Raw genomic sequence first — 20,253 nt, 5'->3', positions numbered from 1 at the left:
AGTAGTGTATAGAAATGCAACAGATCTCTGTTATGTTGACTTTGTATCTTGCAACATTCCTGAATTCATTTATTCTAGTAGTCTTTGGGTACAGGCTTTAGGGACTTCTATTTATTGTATCATGTCATGAGTGAACAGTAAGTTTTATGTCTTCCTTTCCTTTGGATGCCTTTTAGTTTTTTCCCTTGCCTAGTTGCTGTGGCTATGACTTTCAACACTATGTTGAATAAAAGTGGTGAAAGTGGGCATTCTTGTCTTGTTCCTGATCTTACAGGAAAAGCTTTCAGCTTTTCACCATTGAGTAAGATGTTATATGTGGCCTTTATTATGTTGAGGTACATTCCCTCTGTTTCCACTTTGTTGAGAGATTTTATCATAAATGGATATTGAATTATGTGAAGTGCTTTTTAGGCATCTTTCAAGATGATCATATGATGTTTATCCTTCCTATTGTTAATATGGTGTGGAACATTGATTGATTTGTGGATGTCGAACCATTATGAGATCCCTGGAATACAGCCCATTTGATCATGATGTGTGATCCTTTAACTGTATTATTAAATTTGGCTTGCTAATATCTTTTTGAGGATTTTTGCATATATGTTCACCAGTGATATTGGCCTGCAGTTTTCTTTCTTGTAGTGTCTTTGTCTGGTTTAGGTCATGGTAATGCTGGCCTTATAAAGTGAGCTTGATAGCATTCCTTTCTTTTCAATTTTTTGGGATAGTTTGAGAAAGATAGGTATCAGCTCTTCTTTAAATGTTTGGTCCTGGACTTTTGTTTGTTGGGTGTTTTTTGATTATTGATCCAACCTCCTTACTAGTAAATACTTATCTTCACATTTTCAGTTTCTTTCTGATTCAGTCTTAGAAGATTGTGTTTCTAGGAATTTATTCATTTCCTCTAGGTTGTCCAGTTTTTTGCTCTGTAATTTTTCATGGTAATATATTTCTGTGATATTGGTTGTAAATTCTCTTTCATTACTGATTTTAATGAGTATTGAAATCATTAAATACTTTCTTTCTTTCTTTCTGTCTGTCTGTCTGTCTTTTTTTTGGATGAGTGTTGCTAACGGTTTATAAATTTTGTTTGTCTTTTCAAGGATTATCCCACCAAGTTTAAATTATGCCAGAAGAGTTTATCTTTTCTAAGAATCAACTCTTAGTTTTATTAATCTTTTTTACTTTTTATTTTACTCTCTATTTTTTTTCTGCTCTGATCTTTATCATTTCCTTCCTTCCTCAAACTTTGGGCTTTGTTCCTTTTCCTAGTTCCTTTAGGCGTAAGGTCCGATTTCTGCTGTAGATTTTTCTTGTTTATGGAGGTGGACTTGTATTGCTAGACACTTCTGTCTTAAAATTGTGTTTGCTGTTTCCTGTTGGTTTTGGAGCAGTGTGTTTCCATTTTTGTTTCTTTTAAGATATTACAACATTTTTTTAAATGTTTATTTTTGAGAGCAAGAGAAAGAGAGAGAGAGACAGAGAGGGAGAGCATGAGCCAGGGAGGGGCAGAGAGAGGGAGACACAGAATCCGAAGCAGGCTTCAGGCTCTGAGCTGTCAGCACAGAGCCCAATGCAGGGCTCAAACTCAGGAATGGTGAGATCATGACCTGATGTGAAGTCAGATGCTTAACCAACTGAGCCACCCAGACACCTTGTCTTAAGATATTTATCGATTTCCTCTTTGATTTCTTTCTTGACTCATTAGTTATTTAGTAGCATGTTGGGTAGTCTCCACGTGTTGTTTGTTTTTTCTCCAGTTTTCTTCTTTTTTTCCTCCATTTTTCTTCTTACAGTTATTTCTAGTATCATACCATTGTGGTCAGAAGAGATGCTTGGTATATCAGTCTTCTTTTAAATTCAAATTGTTTTGAGAGTTGTTTTGTGGCTTAATGTGATAATATTCTGAAGAATGGTCCATGTGCACTTGAGAAGAATGTATATTCTGCTGGTTTTAGATGGAATGTTCTGTATATATCTGTTTGGTATATCTCACCTAATGTTTGTTCAAGGCCAGTGTTTTTTTTTTTTTTTTAATTTTTTTTAATGTTTATTTATTTTTGAGACAGAGAGAGACAGAGTGCAAGTGGGGGAGGGGCAGAGAGAGAGGGAGACACAGAATCTGAAGCAGGCTCCAGGCTCTGAGCTGTCAGCACAGAGCCCGACGTGGGCCTCGAACCCACGAGCCGCGAGATCATGACCTGAGCCGAAGTTGGACGCTTAACCGACTGAGCCACCCAGGCGCCCCAAGGCCAGTGTTTTCTTATTAATTTTCTGTCTGAATGATGTGTTCATTGACATAGGTGGACTGTTAAAGTCCCCTACTGTTACTATATGACTGTCAATTTCTCCCTTTGTGTCTGCTAATATTTGCTTTTTCTGTAGGTGTTCCTCTGGTGCATAAATATTTGCAAGTATTATATATGTTTTCTTGTTGGGTTGATCCCTTTATCATTATGTATGTAATCCCTGCTTTGTCTCCTGTTACATCCTTTGCTTTAAAGTTCATTTTGTCTGATGTAAATATTGCTACCTGCTTTTTGTCTGATACTAAGTATTGCTACCCCAGCCTTCTTTTTGTTTCCATTTCCATGGAATATCTTTTTTCATCCCTTCACTTTCAGTCTGTGTGTATCTTTAGATCCAAAATGAGTCTCTTGTAGGCAGTATATAGATAGATCTTGTTTTTTAATCCATTTAGTCACCTATGTCTCTTGATGGAAGCATTTAATCCATTTGCATTGAAAATAATTATTGGTATGTATTTCCCTTTTATTAATGGTTTTCTGGTTGCTTTTGTAATTTTTCTCTGTTCCTTTCATTTTTTTTCTCTCTTCCCTTGTGATTTGATGACTTTTTTTAGTGTTACATTTAGATTCCTTTCTCTTTATTTTTTGTGTATCTATTATAGGTTTTTGGTTTGTCGTTGCCATGAGGTTCATATATAACAACCTATATATTTATCAGTCTGTTTTAAGTTGGTAGTCATTTAAGTTCTAAGCATCCTGAAAGCACTACACTTTTACCCTTTTTTGCCACCGTGTTTTGTTTCTGATGTCATATTTTACATCTTTTTATTTAGTGTATCCCTTAACTAATTATTTTACATTCAGGTGATTTTACTAATTTTTCTTTTAATTCTCACACTAGCTTTTTTTTTTTTTTTTTTTTTTTTTTTTAACGCTTATTTATTTTTGAGACAGAAAGAGACAGAGCATGAACGGAGGAGGGTCAGAGAGAGGGAGACACAGAATCTGAAACAGGCTCCAGGCTCTGAGCAGTCAGCACAGAGCCCGACGCGGGGCTCGAACTCACGGACCGCGAGATCGTGACCTGAGCCGAAGTTGGACGCTTAACTGACTGAGCCACCCAGGCGCCCCCACACTAGCTTTATAAGTGGTCGATCCACTGCCTTTTCTATGTGTTTGCCTGTACCAGTGATATATTTTTCTTTCAGGTATTTTCTTATTTTTAGTTACGGCCTTTCCTTTTATGCTTAGTGAAGTCTTTTTAATATTTCTTATAAAGCCAATTTAGTAGTGATGAACTCTTTTAGCTTTTTCTTGTCTGGGAAACTCTTTATACCCCGTTCACTTCTGAATGATAACCTTGCTGGGTAGATTATCCTTGATCCTTGGTTGGAAGTTTTTTCTTTTTTAGCACTTAAATATATTATGCTCCCTCTCTTCTGACCTGCAAAGTTTCTGCTGAAGAATCTGTGGATAGTCTTGTGGGGGTTCCATTATATGTAACTAATTGCCTTTTCCTACTGCTTTTAAGATTGTCTTTATCTTTAATTTTTGACATTTTAAGTATGAGGTGTCTTGGCATGGATATCTTTTCCATCTCTTCACTGAAGTTCTTACTGTCTTCATCTGTTCATCTCATGAGTTTGGTAAATATCGTTATGACCATTAGTTTGAATTCTTTATTGAGTGGGTTACCTATATCCATTTTGTTTATTTCTTTTTTTGAGGTTTTATCTTGTTCTCTTGACTGGAACATATTCTTCTGTCTCTTTATTTTGCCCAGTCTGTGTTTGTTTTTGCGTTTAGGTTGTTCAGCCATCTCTTGGTCTTGAAGGAACAGCCTTATGTAGGAGTTGTCCTGTGGGGCCCAGAAATGCAATCTGCCCCGGTGCTCCAGAGGTGTTCCCTGTGTGGGTCGCATGTGCCCCCATGTTGTGACAGGGCCGCAGTTGCTACAGGCATACTGTTAGGCAGAGTTATCATCCTGTCAGCTGCAGGGTCTGGCTGAGCTGCTGGGTTGTATGGGCTTCTTAGTGGGGCACCATCCTCTGGCATCAGCAGTCTTGAGGGAGGATTCCAAAATGGCACTCTCCAGTGCTGGAGATAAGGCTGAATAAACTAGCAAAAATGGCTACTGCTAGTGTCTCAGTCCCTCCTGCCTCTCTGGTGCTTGCTCTGAGATTGGTAAAGTAGATCTCTTTTGCCTATGTTTTTTTTTTTTTTTTTTTTTTTTTTTTTTAGTTTTAAACTTGGATATACAAATCTTTTTTTTTTTTATTTTTTAATATATGAAATTTACTGTCAAATTGGTTTCCATACAACACCCAGTGCTCATCCCAAAAGGTTCCCTCCTCAATACCCATCACCCACCCTGCCCTCCCTCCCACCCCCCATCAACCCTCAGTTTGTTCTCAGTTTTTAACAGTCTCCTATGCTTTGGCTCTCTCCCACTCTAACCTCCCTTGTTTTTTTTTTTTTTTTTCCCTTCCCCTCCCCCATGGGTTTCCGTTATGTTTCTCAGGATCCACATAAGAGTGAAACCATATGGTATCTGTCTTTCTCTGTATGGCTTATTTCACTTAGCATCACACTCTCCAGTTCCATCCATGTTGCTACAAAAGGCCATATTTCATTTTTTCTCATTGCCACATAGTATTCCATTGTGTATATAAACCACAATTTCTTTATCCATTCATCAGTTGATGGACATTTAGGCTCTTTCCATAATTTGGCTATTGTTGAGAGTGCCGCTATAAACATTGGGGTACAGGTGCCCCTATGCATCAGTACTCCTGTATCCCTTGGATAAATTCCTAGCAGTGCTATTGCTGGGTCATAGGGTAGGTCTATTTTTAATTTTCTGAGGAACCTCCACACTGCTTTCCAGAGCGTCTTTTGCCTATGTTTTGTGCACTGTTTTTATTTGTTTGTTTGTTTGTTTCTTGTTTTGTTTTTTAAATCTGGTGTTTTTGCGTTGGTTTCTGGATTGAGTGAGTCTGTGTGTGTGAGCCCTTTGAGAGTCGGTTTCCCTTTCCCTATAGTTCTATAGTTTTTCTGGATATACTCCCTGTTGGTTTTCAAAGCCAGGCATTTTGAGGTCTTGTCTCTCCTGTGTAGGATATAAAGGTTGGGGTGCACAATGTGGAGCTTGAATTTTTTACGCCTCAGGGAAAAGTTCCATACCTTTGAGGTTCCTCCTGTTCATGGAGCACCACACCGGGGGTGTGGTCTATTACTTAGCAATATTTTATCTCTACCCCTTGTGCCCATCTTGGTGTTTTCCCTTATTGTGGAGGATCTTTTCATCCAGTATGTAGGTCCTCTTTATAGGGAATTATTTCAAACGTGATTCTAAATTGTTGTGTCCATGAAAGGAAGTGAGTTCAGGATCTTACTACCTACCATCTTGAACTGTGACCTTCCTATTATTAATTGTATGAAGCTGGGAAGGCCAGTCCATTAGGAAATGCAGCTCCATTGCTTTGTGAAGAGTTTTGCTGTGATGAGAGCTTTTTGTTTAAGAAGAAATATTAGTCTGGAAGAGAACTGCACCAATCTAAAGGTGGATGTTTTGTGTATGTGGAAATCTGAGACTAAATTGAACTGAAAATATGGCTCTTAGGAAATTAATAAACTTATGTTAAGTGGTTTCTAGGCACCAAATCTTGGTTAAATACAGCTCAAAATAGTCTAAGCTACTGAGGGTAAAATTAGAATAATAATAATCAAAAGAAAATAAACTACAGAATTTTTTGAACTTAGTGTTTTTTTAAGTTTATTTTTATTTATTTTGAGAGAGAGAGAGAGAGAGAGAGAGAGCAAGCAGGGAGGAACAGAGAGTGAGACAGAATCCCCAGCACTGTCAGTACAGAGCCCAGTGTGGGGCTCGAACTCATGAACCATGAGATCATGACCTGAGCTGAAGTCAAGAGTCAGACACTCAATGGACTGAGCCACCCAGGTGGACACTCAATGGACTGAGCCGCCCCAGAACTTAGTTTTTAAAAATTCTCATACTTGAGAAAATGATTTACCAATCTGTTTCCTAAAAGTAACTTATACATAACATAACACATACATGGTCGAATCTTATTGCCATGTAGAGCTCTGTTTTCTGGTCAACGTTATTCCTTTGCTGCAAGAGCCAGAAGTGGCTTATTCTGAAACTTCCTGTCTCATTTTAAACGTGTTCTGATTGAGAAACTCTGCTAAGTGTCAAAAGAAGTCTGGCCCTCTGTCAAGAGTGATGAGTTCTTCATAAGGAAATTCTGGAATTGCCTCTAGGCAGTATTTTAATAATTTCTTTGGAACCCTTTTTAATTGGTTATGTCAACTCTGGATCTGAATTTTCTAGTTTTATTATTTATTGTGAGTATGATAATTTGTATTTGAAGACTTACTCTGGGATTTATCTATATTCATTGCACATTTATACTAATGAGGCTCAGGATGTATTTTGTCTTTGGCCAACCTGCACACTACTTTCGGGACATTTGAGAAGGGATGCCTTTTAAAAAGTCTGATTTGCAACTATGTATGTATGTATGTATGGTCTATCAAGGTTACATAAAGAAAACTAAGAATTTGTTGTTTAGAGAGTTTAATCCTAAATCGGTGTGTACCACTGAAGCACACAGCTTGAGAGATGTTTTTTTGTAGTATTGAATACAAGAGATAATATACTTCAGAGTGAAAATAAAGTGAGAGAAACTGATGTTTGAGCTTCCTGAATCACAGATTTCAGTGGTCCATGGTCCACGGTCATAGGTGATACACACTTAATCACTTTTGATGGTAGGTTTCCAAGGTACTTTGGTGAGGTAGAGATAAAGGAGTCACTTTAATTCACCACATGATTTTGACTTACATTACTTACTCATAGGTATACTTGAAAGCATTGTGATGTTGTGTAAAGGACATGGCTTGTGGAGTGTTACAGACCTGAGTTTAAATACTAATTATTAACAGTGTGATATTAAATACATCTAGTTAACCATGCCTACATTTCTTCATCTGCAGAGCAAGTAGGAGTAATGATAATATTAGGACTTTTCATATAGCTATTGTGAGAATTAAACAAAATGACGTTTTTACAACACAAAGAAGAGTCTTTCTTTTAGGACATCCTCCTCCCACCTTCACTCCCACCCCAAGTATCATGGACTGAGAAGTTAACATCATCAGGCGTTGCTCAGAAAGGCAGTTAAAAGTTTAAACGTAAGTTTTACGTATTGATAGTCTTTAGATAAGGTCATTTTGAGTATTTTCAATGAAAGATATTATTTCAGTGAATTTGTAGGCCATCATATTTTAAAAGCAGAAACAATTTTAGGTTAGGTAACCTAGTCTTTAGGGCTTTTTTTTCTTCCACAAATACTGCTCTGGAAGGTGGTCTGGTGTTCAGTCACTTAGGCAAGGAGAGGACCAGTATAGAGGGCTGGGGAGTGTGTCCTTTTTAATTGGGTTACTAGCTTTTTTGAAGGTTTCAACAAGCCTGTTTATTTTTTTTTTTAAGTTTATTTATTTTGACACAGAGAGAGAGAGAGCATGGTGCACACATGGGCAGGGGAGGGACGGAGAGAGAAGGAGAGAGAGAATTCCAAGCAGGCTTTGTGTTGTCAGTACAGAGCCCCACACGGGGCTCCATCTCATGAGCCACGAGATCATGACCTGAGCTGAGATCAAGAGCCAGATGCTTAACTGACTGAGCCACCCAGGTGCCCCCAACAAGCCTTTTTAAAATTTGTGCTTGTAAGGAGTGTGGTAGTTAATCATGCATTTACTGTCACATCTCCTATCTGTTAGCTTGGATGAGATAAATTACTATAAAGATAAACACAAAAGACTTTTAGCATCATTTCTTATAAGATTGTCTTTGGGCAATTTTTTTTTTTTAATGTCCTATAAGATTTGGGTGCCTTATTTGGGTTTCTGTCCGTGGAGAGTAATAGCCAGTTGCTTGCTGAATTCCAGCATTCAAAATAGAAAACAGTAGTTTTTTGAAATAACTTTGTAATCCTTCTGGTTATAAAACCAAAAGTTTTGGTATGCTGCATTTATTATATTTATGATTTTCCTCTTTTCATTTTACCAACTTATAATCTTTTAACCTCAGCAGTTTTCTTATGGGATTTTGAATATTTTTAGTTTTATACATCATATTGCAATATTAGACCATAGTAATCATTTTGCCTGGAATCTTTAAATATTTTTAAAGTGGTTTGAAGAATACATTTAAAAAGTTATCCTTCTGAGTAGCAAAAGTAAATTAATTCACTGCTGTTTTATTGAGTTAGGATACCGAAAACACTTATACAGGTATGATCTTTTGGTATTTATATTGTTGGAGTGTTACTACTGAGCGAGTAACCTTATGCAAACTTTAAAATTCAGCCGGATTATTTATACCTGTTAGTTGCTCGAAGTGAGATATTAGATGAATCATAGAGACCACAATTTGGCAACTTTTAAAAGAGAGTTACAATTGGAGACACTTCTAGGCTTCCAGAAGTGTTGTTTAGAATCTAGGAAATTAAAAAAAAAAAGTCTCAAGTAGTTATGGAATTAGTTGTGAGTTTAGAAACTTCATGTTAACTCTTAAAAAGTGAGAACAAACTGAGGGCTGATGGGGGGTGGGAGGGAGGGGAGGGTGGGTGATGGGTATTGAGGAGGGCACCTTTTGGGATGAGCACTGGGTGTTGTATGGAAACCAATTTGACAAGAAATTTTCATATATTAAAAAAATAAAAAAGAAGAAAGAAATAAGAAACTTCATGTTAGTAAGCAAATTCAAATTACTTAATGTTATAAAAGTTAACAAAAATAAAATTGAGCTATTTCATTCATTTTTTTATTCACAGAGAAACATTTTTAGGGGTACGAGGTACTGAGATAGCTATAGATATGAAGTGATATAGTATGTGCTTTTTCTCTTAACTTTTTTCTTACTCCTTCCCCTCCTACTTTCTTTTAGTCCTTTCATAGTATAAACATTTTGCCTTACTCCTAAATTAGAAACCTTGGAAATTTACTAAGTTTATTTCTCTTCTTCCATTTTTATGTCTAGGTGCCCCCATTTTTTCCTCTTATTCTTTGTCAGTCCTCCCATTTCTGAAGCTACTATGCCAGTTTCATTGCTAGTACGCTACACCACCACTGGAATTATCTTTCAAAAATACCAAGTGCCTGATAATTGATTCAGCCGTTTTTCTATGCTGCTAATGATCACCAACATTATCCGGTTTAGATTCTCTTTATTTCTTTTTGAGAAGAAGCTAATAGGTAGTGAGATCAATAAAGGAACAGTAGTTTGGTAGTGAAGTAAGTGATGGGAAAGTCATGAGCCACGCAGCAGAAAAAATAAATCTTAAATAATTGAGTCCTTTGTAGAGCTAACTTATTATCTGTTCTCTTTCTTATTATAATTAGTTTCGTCCACTTCTGTTTTCTGAGAATTAAAGCTTCCCCAGAATTCTAGAATACTTTCACAGACTTTCCTCCAGCATAATCAAGTATGGTTTGAGTTTTTCTTTTTGCATAGTTTGAACAGGATAAATTACGGTGTTCATGGATAAAAGGTGACAGGTAATGTTATAAAAAGGCAACAGATTAAAAAAAGGAACTCTGAAACAAATGGAATAACATAAGGAGGAGTAGTTAATGAGATGTGGAATAATTTAATTAGTCTGGAACTGAGAATTTAGAATACAAAATAAAATTATGGACAATGCTTAAACTTTCAGCTTATTTAATCTAAAATAATTTCTTCAAAAATCTTATTTTCATGTTAGTTACAGGAACACACTTAGAAGAAGGGAGTACTTTAATTGCAAATATGTTTACTTCCTTATTGTACTGTGGAAGATGTGTACTTTGAAAAGTCCCATGCCTTATGTCTGCCAGAGGAAATGGATGAAGACTAAAGCTTAATGGAATTTTTCATCTCATGGAGTCAGGTTGAATCTGCAGCTCTCTTAGGGAAACCACAGTTCCTGGAATTTTCTAACTTTTCTCAGGGCTTAGACTGATCTTCAGGATTGGAATGAACCCCAAGTTCCCAAAGCAACTCTCAGAATTGACTGGCTTCTTTTGGTTTATTTATATATACAGAGTGATTGAGACTGATCTGTTTCTTATTCTAAAGCTAATTCAAACTTGGTACTTAGAGCTTGGTTCTAAATGAATCCTAAATGTAACCAAGATTTGGGAAGAAAAGTTATCTTGTTGGCACCAAGAGAAATAGTAGAAGATAGAATCTTTAAATCACAAAAAGTTATTTTCTTGCACTGTATATACGTTGGTTTCTGTCTTGCCTGGAGCTTCTGGTAGTGTGGGATCTAACTTGGTACTGACTGTGGTTAGTGAAAATGAGCATGACTGTGAGAAAATAATGTTATATACTGTTTCAAGATGACGAGTCATTTAGGAAGCAAAGATATGCTTTATTATTAGAACAATGTGGAAGCATTTCATTTACCATAAAAGACAGAAAGAAAGATTTATATTGTGTCAGTACTTTTGGGATTTTTGGCTGTGTAAAGGTTTATAGAGTTAAGGGATTTCATGAACAGAGTGAGTAATGGTCAGGTAAATCACACTTAATATTGCCTTTAAATTAATATAGCATGTTATAATGGTTAAGACCATGTGGCCTCTGGGTTCCAATCACATGGATTCAAATCCCAGCTTTACCAGTTGCTAATGATAAGATCTTGGGCAAGTTAGTGTGCTCAAGCTCCTCTTAGCTTTTTTAAATTTTTAAATTTTTAAATTTGTAAATTATTGTTATTTTGAGAGGGAGGGAGAGAGAGAGAGAGAGAGAGAGAGAGAGAGAGAGACCGCATGTGCTGAAGAGCATAAGTCAGGGAGGGGTAGAGAGAGGGGGAGAGAGAATCCCAAGCAGGCTCAGCGCTGTAATTGCAGAACCTGAGGACGAGCTCGATCCCATGACTGTGAAATCATGAGCTGAGCTGAAATCAAGAGTCAGATACTTAACTGACTGAGCCACCCAGGTGCCCCTGTTTTTTTGTTTGTTTGTTTGTTTGTTGAGTGGTTAGGGTGGAGGTGAGGAGACATTAAATGAGATATACCATGTAAATATCAGCAGCACAGTATAGTAGTAATGTTATTGTTACTGAAGTTCTTTTTCAAGCAACTTTTATTATCTTTAGTTTTCTATTCCATGTAAATCACGGGATCGAAAACAGAAACCTGAATGGGTATTTTTTTTTGAGTCATAAAAACACAAGGAGATATTATGTCATAAACTTAAAATTTTAACTGCCCATATTTAGCTTCACAGATAATATGTCTTAACAACATCCATCTTGAAATTTCAAAATAAAAAAAATTAAATTCAGTTAGCCTTGGATGAAAGTTTGGAGTTTTGGAATTTGTTATTTGAGAGAGAGAGAGAGAGAGAGAGAATGTGCACACAAGTTGGGGAGAGGGGCAGAGGGAGGGGAAGGACGGAGGGAGGGAGGGAGGGAGAGAGAGAGAGAGAGAGAGAGAGAAAGAGAAAACGAGAACACATCTCAAGCAGGCTCCATGCTAAGCATGGAGCCTGATGTGGGACTTGATTCCATGACTCTGAGATCATGACTTGAACCAAAATCAAGAATTGGATGCTCCACTGACTGAGCCACACATGTGCCCCATGGAATTTGTTAGAACCTTTAGGTCACTAGAATGTTGTTAAGGCAGCCCTGACTCAGGGCACCAGTAGATCAAGTTGATGGGAGCCGCTGGGACAATGATTGGACTGTATGCTTCCACAGTGACAGCTGTGGTTCATGTAGAAGGAAAGATAGACATACTTTCATTTTTAAGTGATCTGAAGTGTCTGGAAATAGAGTAGACATTTTCTTTTTTGAATGCTGCTTTGGTACCAGTATATATTAGTTTTCATTGGTGTCACTTGACAGGGTTACATGTAATCTCGTTATCCATCTTTTGAATAACTATTACTGTATTAGACCCTCTTACATAAGTACAGGATTCTTTAATCAAATATATATATTTTTTTTCACCAAAGGTTAACTTTTGTGGCAAAATGTTCTTTATGAACCATTCATCTCCTTTAAACATTCCTGTGTCTTTTGACATATATATCCCTAGATGACTTAGTTTTAATCATAAGACTAAAATCTATATTAAGGAAAATAAGTTTTGACGGAGGCATTTTATGTATCATTAAAACTACTTTTGTTTAATTATCCTTCTTTCCATTGGGAAGGAACCTTGACAGTAGTTGTTAAGAAAAATATCGGAAATGTTTATATTAAGTTGGGTACAATTTAATTGGACTAAAAAAATATATATGTTTAACAAATAATTTAAAAAACACATGCTAAAGAACGGAAAGTGGTTGCTGTAGGTAGATATCTTTTAGAAAGCTTGAAGGGGCATCTTTTCCATTTCTGTGTCAGAATCCTTGAGAAGATCTGCTTGGCAGTCTCCATTTTTAAGAAGCTTCTCAGGGGGTGCCTGGATGGCTTGGTTGGTTAAGCCCGCCTTGACTCTCCGGTCAAGTCATGATCTCACTGGTTCATGAGATCGAGCCTCAAGGCGGGCTCTGTGCTGACAGCATGGAGCCTGCTTGGGGTTCTCTCTCTCCCTTCCTCTCTTTGCCCCTCTCTCATGCATGCACACACACTCTCTCTCAAAATAAATAAATAAACTTAAAAAAAAAAAAAACCTCTCAGGTGATTTTTGTGCATTGTAATGTTTTAGAAACATTGCTGAACTCTCCACCTACAGCTTTTATCATATTAGCATCTGCTCTTTTGATGGAAACTACTCTTCCTCCATGAGGGGAAGAACAAGGATGAGCTGAGGTACTGTACCTGATGACCTGCCCTGACCTATGCTGTGAAATATCCCAAACTTTCAGTGTCAGTCTTAGTTTCTGCTCTAAGCCCTCTCTCAACTGTGACTCCTGTGGTGACGGATCATGTGAGTGGTGATAACACACTTTATATGTTCCCTGAAGTGTCAGTATTTCCTAGCAAGGTAGGAATTGCAGATGAGGATATTTAAGAGAGCTTAAGTGGTCTTCTGGGGCCAGGTTTGAAACTGAGGTAAATTTATTTTAAAGATCGATACCTGCTACCCTCCTTTTTAGTGGAAAGAAAATGGGCTGTGGATTCAGATATGCTTGGGTTGGAAGTGTGCCTCTCTCATTTATTGGCTTTACTAGCAACTCTTAACACTTCCCTAACTTCGGTGTCTGCATCTAAAAAGTAGGCTCAATAATTGTTCAATTCTAAGGTTATTGTGAGGATTAATGACCTGATGCACATTTTTAGAATGCTTCAGCATATTTTTAATAGTTTTTAACCCAAGTAGGCATTTCAGTAAATGATGACTATTATTTAGCAACTTAAGATAAGGCATATATGCCTTATGAAGTTAACCATTTACAAGCTATATGATTTTGTCACATTATGAAGTATATATTTTTTTCTGTTCCAATGTGGTATGATAGCTAGAAACAAGGAAGATACAACATGTGCATAGGGAATTTTTCAGGGGGGAAAAGCAATGTAGGTGCCTTTTTTGTTGTTGTTGCTACCCATATCCTAGTAAGTTCTAAATTTGATTCTAGCCCAGACCTTTCTTAAATCTCCAGACTATTATAGCTCTGATGTTTACATGGAAATCCCTGCAAGACATCTCCAACAGGTAATCCTTCAATATGCCCTAGTGTAATTTGGTCTCTTTCTTCCAACAGCGGATCTTCTTCCAGGTTTCCTTATATCACTGAATGGAATTGTTATCCGGCTTCATTCGCCACAAAATTGAATCTTTTACCAAATTCTTCTGTTAGCCCATAAATCTTCCTGCCTTCTCTCCCCATCTTTACCACCACCACTTTAGTCTAATCTGTCACCTCACACCTAACTCCTCCCCTTTACCTTTCTTGCTCGTCTCCATAACTCAGCCAAATTTGGTAATTTTTCAATGTGTAATTGATCGATACTATATTTAAAACCCTGTGGTAATTTTGCCTTATTGACTTCTGCCCCATTTTGTCTCACATATGTTCCCTCTCTAGCTGTGACTGGCCCTTCTGCTTCTCTTTCTTGACTCAGAATGTGCTTTTCTCATAATGCTTTGAGACCTTAGTACTTGCTGTTCCTAGACTGCCCCATACTTTTCAGATCTCATCTTAAGTAGTCTTTAGGTCTTTGCTGACCTCTGGGCTAAATCAAATCTCCTGTTATTAAATCTCATGGCTTACCCCTTCCCCTGTTTTTAATAGCGTTGATCTCTGTTTACAGTTACGTATTTGCATCGTTATTGGATACTGTCTGATATCCCAAGTAAAATGTAAGTTCTATGAGGGTTGAGAATTTCCGTGTTTACAAAGGCCTAGAACAGCCCTGACAACAGATGAGAAGTAATAAATGACTGCCTGAAATACATAACTAGGCAATTAAAATACAAAGTGTTTAATTCTAAAGTGAGGTAAGTACAGATGGAGTCACAGTGTTGGCATATTAAACATTGTTATTTGGGAATACTTTAGTTATTGTAGCATTTGTTTGATCAGCCTCTAATTTTACTTTTTCTATTAAAAATAAAGATAAGTAGTATTTTGAATTTTAAATTTCCCAGTACAGATTAAGATCTTTCAGAAGTTGATTGTACTTGAATGTAGCTTCAGAGTCAAAACTTCCCCCTTTCCTCACATCTGCACGGGATTTGGAAGCTTACAATTCAAAAACATATAGCTGGTTACATACTTCTTGATGCTTACCATATGGAGCGTGTTCATGTATGTTTGTTGCCTACGGCATAACAATTTTAAAATGCTACCAGAATTTTCAAAGTCAAATAATCATAGATTTTATAGTAGGTTTCTCAGCTTTTATAAAAATTAAAAAGGAATCAAGAAGATTAATATAATGTTGGAATTAAGCTTCTGTGTTGCTCGTTGGTATTTGGACCTCAAGTTAGGTGCATGACTGTTGTTGGCAGCTTGAACTTTTATTCTGAAGACTCTTAAGACTTTAGTATTTTCTTGGAAGTTGGTTTATTACTGTTGTTTACATTTTAAAATTAGTGCTTTGAATAAGATTTTGGTTTCCATCTCTCCTGAATTCTCCCTAGGAGTGCACAACTTCAAAAATAAAGAGGCACAGTCAGCAGAAAAACGAGGTGGTCTGAGCATTTATGCGTTAAATATGCATGTTAATTAGGAAAAAAATTAGAAAAATATGAAAACAGATGTTACATAAATTATTGCAGTCCCAGGGCAGCAGTAACTTATACACTGACAATAATTTTTATACGTGCATGTGTATATCTGTTTCTAGATTTTCTCAATATTTATGCAATTCCATAGAGGATAACTAGAAAAAGAACTGGTATATCCTTTCAGTGAGATTAATGGTAAACATGTTCTCTGCATATAGATGGCTGAAGAAGTCTAGTTTCATACAGTATTCCTGTAGAGATAAAGCCTCTGTTAGCTAACTCTGCCTTGTAGGTCTTTTTCTCCTTTTTGGTTTCTCTGATGGCATGCCAATAAAATATTTCATTGGATATATCCTGTCAGAGCAAGAAAGTAAATTACTTTCGGAGCAATGTATGACATGTAGAATTGACCTGAGTGTAAAGTATGTATTTAGAAATAAAACAAATTATAACTACTCAGGATACTGATTATATTAGCAGTTTTTCTTTGGTTATGAATAGCCATTATGAAGTAATAGCCATCATTCTCTGAATAGTATTGACACAGTAGTGTGACAATATAGATTAACTATTATATAAACACACATTTGTGAAATACACATATATTGGAATAGTTGAAAGATATTTGAATGTCCTTCATTCTAAAGAGCCACTCATAAAATAAAATTTTTTTTTATTATTTTTAAATAAAATTTATTTAAATTTTTTTATTAAATAAAATTTATTTAAATTTTTTTATTAAATAAAATTTATTTAAATAATTTAAAATTTATTAAATAAATTTATTAAATTAAATAAATTTAATAAATAAAATTTATTAAATATATAAATAAATATAAAATAAATAAAATTTATTAAATAAAATTTATTTAAATAATTTAAAATTAAATAAAAATTATTTTTACAAAAGAAAGATAAGAAATGGAGACATGTAGCAATTTTTAGCTCAACCATACAGAAAAAGCATGTGACTATATTACTGTCCAAGGAGGCGTAGACTGTATTTAGGTATCTTTCACACATATATTGTATAATTTAGAAATGAATTGTTGGTAATTTTTCAGATAAGATTGAAAGTTAAAATAAGGAAATGCTACCTCAGAACGTAATAAATCATTCTCTTTATCAAACAAACAGAACATGAATTGTATTCAATACAAGAGCATAAAAGTTTCTGGACATCTGTTTAGAGGTCAATGCCACATTCATCTGTTCTTTACAAATCATACTTTGTTACTTGGTTTTAATAGCATATGATGCTAAAATGTGTTTTAAATAATTTCTTTTGAATCTCAGTAGGTTTCAGTTATATCTGTTGTCATAATGCTTTTCAGTTCTGTGGTATTGATTTATGTTTCACATTATAGTACCTAATTACTTTTGTCCTTTTGTACATATGTTGAGCTACTAATAAGTTCTAACAGGTTATAGGGAGTAAACTATATAGAATGAAATCTAGAGAAAAGTGATAGTAATGTTTAGTAATTTGATATTATTATTAAGAGGTTCTTTACTTACGTTAGATAGCTATTTAAGGAAGTCAGTTGTCATTCTTGCAGATTTCATGTAGATTGTATCTGTGTCATATGACTTATGGAAGAATATTAATTACAGGTGATAAGACATTTTTCTTTTTATGCAAAAAAGCTAGGGAAATTACTTTTTACATCACAAATAATATTTACTTGTTGCACTGATACATCAGTATTTGAATTTGACATTTTATTAATGTTTGGAATCCTTTTCAATGGAATTTTTCCCCATGTTTGTTTTCAAATGGCAGTTTTCCATTTTTTTATTCTTTGTAATTTTAGTACTTGCTATTATTTTACTATGTATTAGAATAGTGTGTTTATTATTTGAACACTTTCATGTCAATGAAATGAAGTTGTAACGTGATTTGTTTCATATGGAGGTGTTTTAGATTTAAAGTTTTTGTAGTACCATTTATTTTAAGTAAAATAAAATGGCTTCCTTTCTTCCAGAAGTTAAAATATATGATAGAAAGAGTGATTAGTGAGTAGGCTAACACTTGTCCAAAAGCTTAAAATAGTATGACCTAAATTTTTTCAGCTTGCCTTTTTATTGTTTGCTTTGGTTCAGGGTTCCTTTTGGGATAGGAATGTGTGAGGCTATTTTATTTATTTATTTTTCTAGGTATTTGCTTCTTTGTCAGAAGCTTGGTTGAGGGAAAACTCAAGTGATCTCTATTTCTTCATTCTTCTTTGCTTCCTGTTTGCCAACCAAGACTTGTATTTGGAGAACTCTGTTGTACTGAATCTGAAGTCATCTTCAGATTAGAGCATGCATTTTCAGGTGTCAGTTAGATTTCTGGATCAATAAAGGTCTCCTGAAAGGTAAGCATATATTTATTCAAAATGTACATTTAAAAATTGGATGCTATCAGTATCTGTCTTAGTCTCTGGGCTGCTGTAACAAAAATTCCATAGACTTGGTGACCTGCAAACAGCAGAAATTTATTTGTAACAATTCTCACAGTCTTCACAGAGACTGAGAAGTCCAAGATAAAGGTGCCAGCAGATGCAGTGCTTGATTCACAGACCACCATCGTCTTTGTGTGTCCTCACATGGTGGAAGGAGTGAGAAACCTCTCGAAGGTCTCTTCTTATAAGGACACTAATCTCATTCATGAGGGTTCCACCTGTCATAGACTCTGGGTCTGGAGTCCTCTCTTGTCCAGCAAGAAAGTGGGATGCAGGACTAAAAATGCGAGAGAGGCTAATGTCCTGGGAGGAGACAAAAGTCCCCAGTAAGAGTCCTTGCTCTGTTTTTATGAGGATCAGAAGGCTTACAAGTGTGATGGACATGCACAAAGAGACAACGAAACCATGAACATGAACTCATGGGTGGGGGGAGGGGAAGAGGGTTTTGGAGATACGTGGTGTTAGAGGTTTGGGTAAATACAAAACAAAATCTGGGTGGAAGGTTGTTTACAGCAGAAGAGAGGCCCCACCTCTGTTTACCTAAACTGGCCTAGGGGACAAGAAAGCCTGAGCATGCTACCTCACAGTCAGCAAGGCATCTTTCTTTTGCTCTGCTCTGGGCAACTTTGCCCCACTGTGGTCTGTAGCCCTATTTACCTGTTTACCTAATTTGGTCCTTCCTTCCTGTGAAAGCAGCTTTCTGCTGTACTAAGTTAGGGGGCCTTTCTGCCCTGAATACCTAATCTTGTTGACCTCATCTTGGATGTTTTCTTCCTGAGATTCCCTGTTCCTATACCTTTGTCCTATACTGGGGGCCTTTGCCCCATTTACCTAATGTTATTTACCTAAGCTTGTTTACCCAAACTTGGGTGTGTATATCCTATGACTTTCTATTTCTTTATGCCTTGTTAACTCATCCCTGCAAGCTCAGGGAATTCCTAGGCTTATTCCACATCTCCACCCTTATAATCTATATTCCCATTTCATCGTGTATTCCCATTACATTGGGAATTAAGATTTCAACATGTGAGTTTGGGGGGGGGCATAAACACTTATCAATAAAATATCCTTATTATAGTAATATGTTCTGGAGATTCATTTGTGTGTGCGTGTGCGTGCATGCACGCGTGCGTTTACACAATCTGCCAGATTTAGATTGTAGGCTTTTTCAGGGAATGATGTTGTTCTCTAACAGTTACTCAGAGTTCCCTGATTACTTTCTTTCCACTTCTTACATCTATCTAGTCATCAGTTTCCAATCTTTTCCTTACCCTTTCCCGTATTGTTTTCCTTCTCCTTTAACTGAGCCTTCATAGGGGGCCTTAAAAAATGTTTTCCTGCCAGCGTACTTCCAGCACATTCCATATAGAAGGCTTTTGGTATCCATATCTCTTTCTGTCCCCCTCCCCGCCACCTTCATTAAATTTGTTAAAGGAGTACCAAACTAGAATTATTGAACTTAGAGTTGAAGGTGTCTCAGATAGGAGGAATTCACATTTATTTTAACACAACCATTGTAAGGAATAAAATTTACATTTATGAGCCAATTTCCACAGGCATAAATGTACCAATGAAAGTGAAACAAAAGCTGAAATAGTTTTTACCCTAGCTACCTGGAATGTGTGCAGTGCTCTATGCTATTCTAATCTTTGTATATTTCTCTTACTACATGCTGGTTCCCATAACTAAATTTATTTCCCTGTCTAATAACGGATTGCCTTTGCAATTTCAGAAACCATACTTTACATCACCTGTGTGTAAATCATACTTTACATCACTTGCTCATGACTGACTCATTGGGAAGTAAATGGAATCCATTTGTTTTCTATCTCAGTCAAGCTGCCCTTTATCTATCTTTTCCATGCTTCTCATCTCTCTCTATATTCACTACAAGCTATCACATGTTGTGGTCAAAAAGCTGGGTAACTGCTGGGAAACACCAGAGCACTTAGTTGGTTCTTCTATAGTGAGAACACAGGTACAAATGGTCATATCTCAAAATTTGAAGAAGGGATAAACCTTAGATAGAACCATCCCTTGTAGTTAAGTATATATTTCTTTATTCTCTTCTTGCTTGGTCTCTCTATGTAAATTGTATGTACATGCTGATGCCCTACATTTATCATTTTTGTCCTTTAAAAAATTGCAAGCATTTTTTCTGATTATAAAAGTAAAAGCTGTGGTAGAAAGGATGGAATATATAGAAAAGTAAAAAGATGATAAAAATTATCCCTAATCAAATGCAGAAAAAGAAATTCTAAGAGAGAAGTTCATAGTGAAAAATGTTAACAGTAAGAAAAAAGAAAGAGCTCAAATAACTATATACCTAAAGGAACTAGAAAAAGAACAAACTAGGCCGT

At 36.0% G+C, this 20,253-nt stretch overlaps 1 protein-coding gene across 8 annotated transcripts in view; it reads left to right on the top strand.

Moving 5' to 3' along the window:
- TBC1D5 (TBC1 domain family member 5) overlaps positions 1-20,253 on the top strand; it is a 535,872-nt gene that overhangs the window by 119,187 nt on the left and 396,432 nt on the right. For 2 of the 8 annotated variants that reach the window (XM_078432387.2, XM_078432388.2), the window contains one exon: positions 17,607-17,806. The exons of the other annotated variants lie outside the window; for them this stretch is intronic. The gene's annotated coding sequence lies outside the window, so the exon portion shown is untranslated. The remainder of the gene's footprint in view (positions 1-17,606; positions 17,807-20,253) is intronic. 8 annotated transcript variants of the gene reach the window in all.

The sequence above is a fragment of the Panthera onca genome, chromosome C2, assembly GCF_046562875.1.
Source record: "Panthera onca isolate mPanOnc1 chromosome C2, mPanOnc1 haplotype 2, whole genome shotgun sequence".
Taxonomy (NCBI): Eukaryota; Metazoa; Chordata; class Mammalia; order Carnivora; family Felidae; genus Panthera; species Panthera onca.
The sequence above is the reverse complement of the archived record's forward strand: the minus strand, read 5'-3'. Positions and strand labels throughout refer to the sequence as shown.